The following is a 12664-nucleotide window of genomic DNA, read 5'->3' as shown; positions in this document are numbered from 1 at the left end:
TTCAAAACTAAGGATTGAGTCATCAAAATTCACTGTCGTGGCCAAGATATGGCTATCCATCATTTGTTTTTGGATCATACCTTGAAGGATCAAAAATGATGTATCACTTGAAAAGTGATACTCATTTGTGCTATTATAGAGGGACTTGAAATAAATGTCAGTGAGATCATAGTACAACAAATACAAGAGGTAGCCATTTAGAGCACCAAAAGTCTTTACTTTCCCACTTTGATTACTCATCTATGCTGGGAGATAAGGTTGAACAAAAGCAGAATAATAGCATGAAATGTCAAAAAATAACTGATTCATCCCTTGAAGAAAAGAGGGTCAAGAAATATTTTGAAAAAAGGAGGATAGATATTCTTCATCCATCGTTTGGCACACTCGCTGAGGGTAGTGATTCACTTGATCTACCTCTACCTCTATATATATTGGTCCATTACATAAGGGACCTCCAACATTACTTCAGATATCCGGCCAGCTGCATGGTATGAACACACAAATTCGACAACTTGCAGACCGCCTTCCCACCAGCCCTAGAAAGGACTCCTCCACTACCTCAGGTACTGCTTCATTGACCTTATCTACCATATATCAAGAGCAGAAGCAGATAAAATACAAATTGGCAAAGATTGAGATGAGGTAGAAGAAACTAAAGGAGCATGAAAAGAAGAAGAGCAAATTCTTGACAAAGATGATGGACACGCTTCAAAAGTTCTGTGGATCAGGAGATGATGAGGATGAATACGACATTGTCCTCCCAGGCCCTAGTAACTCAATTATAATTGAGGCATCTTGGGGTGTCCCTCAAACTCTATCTATGCTTTCATGTTTTCACTATAAGGACACAATGTCATTCTTAGTTGGGGGTGCTTGCCTTAGGATCCTTTGATTTGTATGTTAATATTGGTATTGATTTTGAATTATTTATAGTTATTTTTGTATGTTGAATTGATTATTCCCTTTTTAGGCTTGAATTGTTATGGATTTGTTTGCCCTTGTCAGGATTTTAGTTGAATTGTATTAGATTAGTCATTTTTGTTTCTGTTTCTTGTTAGTTTTTCGTTTATTTTGATATCTTCTTTATTTTTGATTTTGATATGATGTTGTTGATTGGCGATGCCCAATGATAGATAAAGACTTTCTTAAGGGAAAATCATCATTTAATTCTGAGTGTGTTTGTGGGATGTTTATGTGGTGAAGTCTGAGTAACCATACGTGGTGAAGTACGAGTAGCCATATGTGGTGAAGTCAGAGTAGACATATCTCGAAGAGATACATGAACTTGCCCGATGATGGATTTGGTGATGTCTTTCTTAAGGGTAAATCGTCATGTTTTTTGGAGGATGTGACTTGTTTGGTACTAATGAGGTGTGTTTCATTGTAAGAAGTTGAGCACAACCCTCCAAATTTTCGAAAACAAATGCATGAGGTGAATAATCTTATGGCTCATTTTGGAACTCTTGACTCGTTAGTGGTTACTAAGTGTGATTCCATTTGTGCGTGTAAAGGAAGTAAAAATTGATTCATCTTGATTAATTTTATGCCATGTGTGATAAGTTTGTCGAATAATTCCTTATGTTCACTTGTGCTAGCTAGGACTTGCCCAGTTAGTCTTTCAATGTTTGTCTTGATTGATTTTGGTTGGAGAAATGCCTTAAGTTGTCTTTGTGAATTTTGGAAACCTACTTTACCTAGAAAGACTACCATTAATATATCCTTAGTTCAACCCTTTGAGCTTAATTCTATTTCTTTGGCAACCACATTACAAGTATTACTCATTTTGAAACAAGTAATCCTTTTTTGAACCTATCCCTCTTTGAACTCTAAAAGTATGGAAATTGAGGTTAAAGACTAAGTTTGGGAGTGATTATTGAAACCCATAGAGGAGATGCTAATCACATGTGGGCTTGATGTTAAGCAATTAGAAAATGAACCAAAGAAATGAGGAAAAAGGCTAAATAAAAAAAGTTTAAAATGGAAAGAGAGAAGAGAATAAAGGAAAAAGAAATCTCCAAAGTATGAAAATATTGCATGTGGGACATCTTGTGTGAAATGAACAAAAAAGTGTGCATTGGTTTGAAAATTAAGAGAAGTGGTGAATAGGAAAAGAAAAAAATGGTGTATTGTGTTAAAGGAGGGTGTTATAATATATCATTTCATGAGAAATTAGTTTTGTGTATGAAATGGCTATTTTGCCCTTTTTTTCTTAAAATTTTCATGCTTATTATATGTTGTGGGAATTGTTAGAGTGGTTCCCGATGCGATCAGGTGAGATTTTGATGGTTTTGAGCCTTTTGAGTTGAGTTGTATTGAGATAGTTGATTTTGGTTAATATTATGAGATAAGAGAGCTGGAAGATGATTTTCTTAGTTTTGTTGCATCTGGATGTTGAGTTTTATCTAGTAGGATGGTTGGTTAGGACTCTGAGACCTTAGGTTGTATTTTGGGTGTTCAGGCGAGAAGTTGAAAGTTTAGGCCTAAAGAGAGGTTTGAGAGGGTATTTTGGCCATAACAATTTTTTTTCAAAAATTCGACAATTATATTGAGTCTAGAATATTGATTTTAGTGGAGTAGCATATTTGGTTTACTTTTATCGGACCTCGAACACATTTCGAGGGTCGATAAGAGAATTTACGTTTGGCATTTTTCTAGTTTCTGGTGCAGGCCTCTTCTTTTTCGTGATCATGGAAGTCAGGCCCGCGTTCGCAAAGAGTCACTTTCTTAGTACTTTGTGATTGTGGTCTAATGGCTCGCGTATGCAATGGGTTGGACCAGTCTTCTTCGTGTTCGCGTTAGTGAGCCCGCATTCCTGATAAGCATTTTCTGTGTACTCCGCAATTACAGAGGTTAGTGGATGCAATCGCGAAAGAGTGAAAATTGCTTGAACAGTGTCTAAGTCTGGACTCCTTCCCCTTGTTCTTATTTCCACAATTTTCACTCGTTTTGGAGCTTGGGAGAAGGGATTTTTGGGAAATTTCTAAGGGAATCTCATTTGGATAAGTTTCTCTATCAATCTTTATTCGCTTTCTTCAAATTTCATCTTCCAAAATTCATTTTTAAAAAAAATTCAATGTGGATTTTGGGGTTAGATTTATGGGATATTTAAAGAAGCGCAGGTCTGGAAACCTATACCTATTTTCCCCTAAATTGGAAAATTTATGATTCTTCGATTTTAGACTCGATTCTTACTTATTTTTTACGGGTTTTTCAACCACGAATTCTCTATTACTTTTAGAACATGATTTTCAAAAAAATAATCTGATTCTGACCTTCTCAGTTTCAAAGAGATTTTTGAAAAATTTTAACCCTAGTTCCTAACCTAAGCAATATGGATATTGTTGGAACTCTTTTGATGATTACTTTCCATTCTTAATAGTTATAGATTGTTTTAGAGTCGATGTTTAAGGATAAATCTCTAATAGAATTGTTCGGTTGAAGTTTGTGACCTTCGAGGTAGGTTTGGCTTTTCTTTCTTCTAGACTGAGTTGGGTAGTTAATTATTCTTATGAATTAGGCTATGTAATGGGATCGTACCATGTGATTGAGGTGTTGTAAATTGTGAATTTTGTTATTTCACCCATGTGGGGGCATGTTTATTGTGTGGGGGCTTGTTTATTTTGATTAGCCCATGGGGGGCCGTATGTGATATTATTTTACGCTTTGAGAGTATGTGATTCATGAGATTTCCTGTGAGAGGGATTTTGAACTGATTATTCTTATGTGTTGATGTAAAATGCCTAAGAGAGGGGCTTGAGATGAGTTTTATCACTTTGTAACATGAAAAGAATGTTTTTCAGAAGGTAAATGCATGTTTCAAAAGATTTTTTGCACTATTTTTGCTATGTGATGGTGTATATCATGATTTAATGAGATTTGAGGATTTGAGCCCTTATTATGCATCTATTGAGTAGATTATGCCTCTGCATTGTACGTATTGTGATACATCCATCCTCATTCATCATATCATTATTCATATTCATGGAAAGTTGAGAACTATGGAAGTACTATATATATATATATATATATATATATATATATATATATTCTTGACGACGAGTTAGGTGAAAAGTTAATGAGATATTGAGATCATGAGATTTGGTATATGGACTGCAAGTTCCTCATGGGTCCTTGTCTTGAAAGCTAGAGGCTCGGCAAGGTGTACACATCAAGTTGTGCGACAACCTTGATTTCACCACATCATTTCATCATTGTATTGCATTACATTGGTATCTCTGTTATCTTGAATCTTGCTTTCTATTATGAGTATTTGTGTGTATTTTTACATGTTTACTTTACTCACACTGTTCTTGTATAAATTGGCGGCACCGATGATGGAATATGACTTTTTTATGTGTAGGTGGAAGCGTTTTATAGTTTATTTTCATAAGTTTTGATTGTCTATCTTATACCAGTTTTCCAAAACTACTAAGTACAAGTAGATTGTATTCAACCCCTACTTTTGTATTGTTTTGATGCAGATCCTAGTCAAGACATTTCTCATTGCGGCTGAGCAGATCTATCGAATTGTGTCCATTCAAAATCATGGTGAGATCCTGCTTTCTTTATCGTCATTGGACTCTATCTATATAGTTTAGTCTATATTTTTAGTTTCAAAGATTTGTGATGTACTTCAAATTCTAAGTTGTAGTAGATGCTCTTTTTGCTTATAATACCATGTTTTGGGAACTTCTTTGTCGTATCTCATTTTTCTTTCATTTATGGCCTGACTCTGCTCTAGGATTCTCGTATGGGATTTGTGTCATGACCTGATTTCTCAAGTCATGATGGCGCCTACTATGACCCACCGGTAGGCAAGCCGACCCATATTCCAGAACTACAAGTAATGGGATGTCAGGGTAGAAGACCAACAATTCAATCTAAAACAGTAATGAAATAATAGAAACATACATGAACATGAGGAAACAAAGCTAAATATATACAAATAAAAAGATCACTCCCAGAACCTAGAAGTCACATATACAGAGCTACTACCAAAAAGAATACAAGTTCCAAAAATGGACCATAGAAATAAGGTTGTCTCAAAAAGCAAAATACAGGTAAAATATATGTATAAAGGGAGACGGGTAACTCAATGTGCTCACCCTCACCTTCGAACATGACAACTGCTGGCTCAAATCAACACCGATAGCTAGTACTCGGACCTACATCACAAAAATAGATACATAGTGTAGCATGAGTACCAAAACAAAATGCAGATAACCACAATCACAGACAGGGCAAGAAGTAAATATAGGTATGTACACGAGCGTACTTAAAAACAAAGAGAAAGAATCTAGCTAAATCTATTGGGCTCTCATAAACCCAACGGGTACGTTCATGCACAAGTCAAAGGTAACAACTTGACGGTCTCCCATAAGTCCAACAGGATCAAGGATAGCTGAAGAAAAATGAACGCAGTCAATAGAGTTCCAATGATACCACCCATTCCCAGACTTGAACCAAACCATCCCCAAACTCTGATATTTTAACCCAAATCAGAGAGTAGATAATGATTTGAATCGAGATTCATCAGGATATCAGGAATTGAACCACGTGTAAGCTAGACCATGGACTTCAATCGGGTAACTATAGTTAAGGAGTCGAATACGATTAAGATGGACCACGGACTTCAACCAGCTAACTATAGCTAAGGAGTCAAATATGAGTTAGCTGGAACGGACTCCAATCGGATAACTGTAGCTAAGAAGTCAAAAATGAGTAAGTTGCACCACGAACTCAAACCAAGTAACTATAGCTAAGGAGTCAAACATGACTAATCTGGATCAAGGACTTCAATTGGGTAACTGTAACTAAGGAGTCAAACAGAATCAAGATTAGTGGCCAACCGAGTATCACAAAGAGTACCTCCAAACCAAGTGCCATCAATATATCACTCCAGCCCAAACCATATACAACTAGAATCGTTGAGAAGACTTCCAAAATCAAGAACCAAGCGATACAGGACCGATAGGAGTGTATGGCATCATAGGGGTAAGGTCCCAAAGCTGTGTTACTGCCTAGCTAAAGCTCAGACTATCAGACTCAAGTCTGCTATATCAATCTATAGGGAGCTAACTATTCAAAATGATGTTGGAGAAGTTTTAAGGCCCAATGGCACCAAAATCGCACAATTCTAAGGAAACACTAGTCTAAGTCTAGACTAAGGCCAAAAATGCTTCAAAATATATAAGGTATAGTGCACACCCCAGGTTAGGGATAACCAACAACAATAGTAGTCATTCATAAATAGTCCAACAATTTCCCAAAATAATGCCTAGTACATGGATTCTAGGAATTTAGCATGCTCAACACTTGAACCCCTCCAAACTCATACAATTCAATATACAAATACCTAAGCATGCTCATTCTAAAGAGGAAGAAACTGTAGCCTACTTATAGGCTGACCACGCTTGCTCCAACTCATAGAACCAAAACTTTTCCCTTACGAATGGCCTCTGAACACGCTAGCAATAATAGAATCACAATGTTAATACGCCGTTTATGACACTAAAATTATCGAATTTGGAGATGGGCAAATTTTGGAGTCAAAAATCGAGAATTATGGGACCTGCTCCATAACTCATGGAATTGACTCCGAGAATAGGTCACAATTATTACCCCCAGCTCATGTTCCAAAAAGGAACACAATTCATATACAGCACTAGCTATAATCCAGGCATGCATCAACATTGACATTTAGCTTCAAGAACACTAGACTTGCAGGAAGAAAAGGGAAATGTACCTCAAGGTAAGCCTCAAAACTTAATTTTGATCACCCTACTAGAATTCTTCCAAACAATCACACAGAATAGCCTTCTGAATCGTCCAAATCATCCAACAATTGAAGGAGAAATTGTGGTTCAAAGATAAAACTTCAACTGAAATTTAGACAAAGACATAGCCTCAGGTGTCGCAAAATCAAACACCGATCAGGTGTCGCAAAATTAGACAAGGACATAGCCTTTATCAGCACTCACTTTAGCGACCAAGAGTCATTTTAGCGACAGAACCAGAACCAACTGGTGCAAAAATGATCTTAGCATGCCAATTCCTCTGATGTGCTTAGGATTTATTCAAAACCCCGTGCACGCCAATGAGATATGCTACCCTACCAAATTTGACATTCCAAACTCATTGGCGTATTCAAAATTCCCATACGAGGTCATTTTAAAGAAAAGTGGGCCTTACACCCAAGTTCCATTTTGAGCTTATTTCCATAAGGGGCTATTGGATTAGATTGAAATCCTCATGAAGCGAACGAAGGTTTATTCTAGGCCAAACTTGACATTTCAAAACTAACCGCACTGTCAAAATTTCACCAGAGTGCATTTTCCAAGAATGTTGACTAAAGTCAATAATAGACCAAAATTTCAAGGCCAAAAATGCCAAATGGCCCTAAACTCATACCGATTACCTCAATACTCCTACTGACCATGCTACTAGCCTAATTTTTCTATTCCAGAGCTGATGGAACCATCAAAATTCCATTTTGAGGTTTTTTTTCTAAAGTTATGATCAAAGTCAACTTTTAAAATCATAAAAACTCCAAAATAGGGAAATGTGCCTAAAATACCAAACGAATGACCAAGTGACCGAATAGTTAGTTCCAACAAGTCATAAATGACTTAGGGTCATTATAGAAATGCTCTAAATAATAAAAAAATGCTTTAATTCAAAAATGACCTGGAGGGTCATTGTAATTTGACATGTATTTTTTGCAATATCTAAGATATCTCTTGAGTTAGAAAGTTAGGCTTAATATCAGGTTGGTTTTGGGGTTTGTGTCATCATCACCTCAGCTTTTAGATAGTGACTAATTGGTATCATAGCACTAGGCTTACTAGTTTCATGAGATAAAAAGCAGGGTGTCTGGTAGAGTTTTGCAGATCAGTATATAGATATTCGTGCCTATCTTTGAGAAGCTACAATATACTTAATAGGAAAACTCTTTCCATTTGATTCCATTCATGCGATTTATTCATATCAAGTGTTACACACCTCTAATCTATTATTTCTACACAGATGGTGAGGATTAGAGCTAGAGTGGCAGAGGGTGACACCGTACCTACTAACTAAGCCCTAGTCTATTTGCTAGACAGGGAACGAGATGGAGTTAGGGGCCTTGGCCAAATGAGAGGGGTATTACCTACTCAAGGATGAGATAAGGTGGCATCTCCTAAGTCGATATATGAGCATGATAATTTTATTGAAATACAGACTAGGGAGAGAGGACCAGTCCAGCCTCCTTTAGTCCCAAACAACACTATGATGCTTCATGAATGGATTACCAAGCAATTGTCTAGATTGGATAGTGCACAGCTTTCTAGTATTTTTAGGGTACATTAGGTTCTTCTATTACAGTTGGTGATACACCACCAGTTCAGGGGCCTAGTATGGGTTTTCAAGACTTTTGGTTCCTCTTTAATGCTTTCTATATCTTCTTCGAGATTTGCAGCTCTGCATGTTTCTACTAGTGCATCCATGTCGATATTTGAGCAAAAGAGCTTTGAGAGATTTGTTAGATTGGAAACTCCCAAGTTTGATGGAACGGTTAGAAGAAGGGCAATGACTTCTTGATTGAGTTCCAGGATAGGTTGTTCAACTTGGGAATTTTGGAGTCACATGGAGTGTCCTACACCTCTTATTAGTTTGTGGGAGTGGCCAATGAGTCGTGGAGATCTGTTATTTCTCATAGGCCCATTGGTTCTCCTATGATGAGTTAGAAGTAGTTTATTGAGGTATTTCTCAAGAGGTTCGTGTCATATAGTCTTTGTTATCAGCACAGTGATGAGTTTGATAGATTGTAGCAGGGTTCCCTGTCAGTTTCTGAGTATGAGGGTCATTTTCATAAGTTGCCCTATTAAGTTATGTCAAGTATTCCGATCGAGTTTGAGTAGATCCATAAGTTGGTGAAGGGGTTCTCCAGTTATCTTCACGAGGACACAGCCTCTCTTGTGCTACTGGGTAACTCATTTCATAGTATTATTGACTATGCTAAGATAATCGAGAGTATTCGACATGCTAGAAAAGGTGACGCCAAGACATTTCATGGCTAGGGTCAATTCAGTGGTCATTCATCTAGAGGTAGAAATTATTCGAGTCAGGGTACCTAGGGTTATTAGGGTAGATCAGTATATGTAGCAATTCAGGATACATATAATGCTAATGAACCCAGGCCTAGTCAGACTAGTCATGGTGTGCATAGTGGTTCTTCGAGTCAGGGAGGATGTGCAGATTCTTCTGGTTATCCTCACCGAGGTTTAGGTTATTAAGTTTGTTTAGTTTGTGATGATTTTGGTAATAAGGAAAAGGATTGCCCATATGTGCTTCTTCTACTGTTCAGCCAGGGTCATAGGCTTTCCATGCTATGCCAGTTTCAGTTGTTAGAGGTGTTTCATAGAGTACTAGAGGTGGTACCAAGAGTACCAAGGGTGGAGCTTGGGGAGCTCATGGAAGTGCCCATGATGGTTCCCAGTCTAGTGGTGATCTTAGACTATGCTATGTTATACCGGGTAGATCTGAGGCACGGCCTCAAATGCAGTGATCATAGATATCATCCCAATTTGCCATCACTCTGCTACAATATTAGTTAATACTGGTTCTACCTATTCTTATATGTTTACTTATTTTGGTTAGGGCATTGTTATATGTGTAAGCTCTTTACAATGCCTATTAGTGTCTCCGCATTGGTAGGTGAATATTTTGTGGTGGATCGGGTATACCGGGCGTGTGTAGTGATATTTTTATGCAGTGAGATTATGGAAGACTTGATTTATTAAATACTTGATTTTTATGTGATATTAGGTATGAATTGGTTATCTCTCTATCATGCTATTCTAGATTTTTATGCTAAGACTGTGACCTTAGCTTATCCTAGTTTACCTTGATTAGTGTGAAAGGGTTCTCTAAGTCTGTATTCAAAGGGAGCAACATATTTTATTCATGCTCACCATACAATAGAGAACAGTTGCTTATCTTAGCCCATTTATGTGATCTTACCAAGTATTTATCTTCTTTGGAGACCACGAGAGTGGTGAGAGAGTTCATGGATGTGTTTCCTACAAACTTATTGGGTGTTCCTCCGGACTGTGATATTAACTTTATGGTTGATTTGGAGCCGAGCACTAAACCTATTTCTATTTCTCCTTATCGGATGGCTCTGACAGAGTTGAAGGAGTTGAAGGAACAGTTGGAAGATTTTTTGAAAAAGGTTTATTTGGCCTAGTGTTTCACTGTGGGGCACACCGTCTTATTCAGGAATAAGAAAGATGGTACTATGAGCATGTGTATCAATTAATCATTGGACAAGGTTACAATTAAAAATAAGTATCCTCTTTCTCACATTGATGATTTATTTGATCCGTTTTAGGGTGCATTAGTGTAACACCCCCTAAAAATGTTGTATATGATATTCCAATTCTCGATGAAAATGATACAGCTTCTGTATTTTGGGCATAACCTTTTGTAGGATGGTCCAAATTAGGTTATTCAAATTTCTAAATAACCCCAACATCATTACCTATAACTTTTTGAAGACCATATTTTACATTTCGGAGATTAAGTAGGTCAAATAAATTAATTATTGTAAATAAGGTGTTGTGATGAAATAGAGTATTTGTAGAAGAAAACTTATATCTCATTGTAAGATGCTCCAAATCGGTTGATTCTTAAATGATCTGAAATTAGACTTCTAGAGCAACAATTCATATGAAAACACCAAATCCTAATGAGGAATTTATCTTATTCAAACACAGCTCCAAAAAATAGTATTTCATTAAAAGAAGGTTCATGTCACCAACCATGGAAAGATGTAGATCCATTTGACATCATCCATGACATCAATAGTCCTCCATTTGATATCACCCATGACATCACAATCTTTCATTAAATTTTCAGATTTTTTTCTTTATAATTATTTTAATTATTGTTAGGTCCCTCATTCACACCTATAAATACCCACCTTATTTTATCATTTTGTTCATCAAGCTTTTTCAAGTAACTCTTCTCTCTATACACTCCTTTACTCATTCTGAAAATATAGTTTTAGTTCTTAGTAGTGTAGAAATACTATTCCGATGATTCATATACTCCGGGTAGTACACAAAACGCTCCAGCGAGGAGAAAAGGCTAGGATTCAAGAGTGTTCATTAAGTCCTTTGATTTTGAGTAACGCTTCGGATTCCAGGTATGTAAGACTTCAATGAGAGTATTCCTTCCACTCTCATGCCTAATGAATTTTAATTATATGATAAATTATGTTTATTTTCTTTAAGCTTTACTCTAAGTTATGTGGGTGTTTATCCATGGGTTATTCCACCCATGTAGTCCAAAAACTCTTTCAATTAAATCTCTTGATTTCAAGTAACATTTTTTATGGGTAATTCTTATTTATTCTTAATAGCATTAATCATGGTTAAACTAATGATTATTGGTCTATTTTGATGCAACATAATTTCATATGTATGAATTGATAGATTGCAATTAATTTATCTATTTATCTCTTTAAAGGTTCTTGAAATTCATGGTGGGTTGGTTAAAGCATGACTTCTAATTAATGGATTTTAAAGTATTTATGCATATTTATTTACATACATGTTTTCAAGTTGAAGTGATTTGAACCCACCTAGTTTTACTATATTTTCAATGAAGTTTGACATAAAAGCTTTGACTCCAAATGAATGTTTATGAAAGCAATGTCTATGATAAAAAAGGAGTCTTATAAAATAAAAGGATGATGAAATGCTATGAATGATGGATTATTTATGCTATAAGGATAATTCTTGCATATTTGAATCACCAAATATTTTAATGAGCTATTCTACCGAATATGATGTTTTGAATTCTCAAGTTATATGCTATGACTATTTTGAAGTATTAAACTATTTTGTGGGATTTACTTAGCACCGAATGGGTCATTGAGGTGGGATTCGGTAAGGGAATCCTAGTAGCAACCCCTTGTCTCATTAACTATGTGCCAACATAGGAGCCCTTGTAGGCTTAGGCTAATGGATCCATAAATAGCCCTTAAAGTTAAAGTTAAAGAAATGAATGAAGTTGACGGAGTTCTACCTGGCAAGTAGTCTCCCCGGCCAACGTAGGGGGTTGTGTTGGATTCCATGTAATAGCTCGCATGGTCTTAAATGTCGGTTATGGTTAGCTTCCCACAAATGAATGTTTTAAAAGATATCTTTATGATTGATTATGCATGCATTGCATTATGTTTCATATTACATAAATCTTTTAATGTTTCCTCAATGTTCATGTATGCTTACAAACTTAGTACATTCAAAGTACTAAAGCATACTCTTTTGCCTACATGATATCACCCTGTAGGGACAAGTGCTTCTCCTCGTTCTCCTCCACGTGGCTAGTTGAGATCTCGTTTGAAGACTACTTTTTATGAGTTCCCATGTTCTGGGAACAATACTCCTTTATCTTTCCAGCTTATGATATTTTGAGATCTTTAGACACTTACTATGGTATTTCTTTCTATTAAGATTGAGGGTGAGCTAGGGACTTGTCTTAGCCCCATTAAATCTAAAATTTAGAGGTATTATTGGACATATATAAGTTGAAGATTTTCTATTATGATTTCCGCTTGTTTATTTATTTTCATTACCTATGAAAGGCTAAAAGAATGCTACGAGGCTTGTTTGAGGTA

At 36.3% G+C, this 12664-nt stretch overlaps 1 long non-coding RNA gene across 3 annotated transcripts in view; it reads left to right on the top strand.

Annotated features, from left to right (window-relative positions):
- The window catches only part of LOC129887337 (uncharacterized), a 31836-nt gene that overhangs the window by 1595 nt on the left and 17577 nt on the right, over nt 1–12664 (top strand). For all 3 annotated transcript variants that reach the window (XR_008766325.1, XR_008766328.1, XR_008766326.1), the window contains exon 2: nt 4482–4548. This is a non-coding gene — a long non-coding RNA (uncharacterized LOC129887337). The remainder of the gene's footprint in view (nt 1–4481; nt 4549–12664) is intronic.

This window comes from Solanum dulcamara, chromosome 4 (assembly GCF_947179165.1).
Source record: "Solanum dulcamara chromosome 4, daSolDulc1.2, whole genome shotgun sequence".
Lineage (NCBI taxonomy): Eukaryota > Viridiplantae > Streptophyta > Magnoliopsida > Solanales > Solanaceae > Solanum > Solanum dulcamara.
This window is presented reverse-complemented; position numbering and strand designations above follow the sequence as displayed.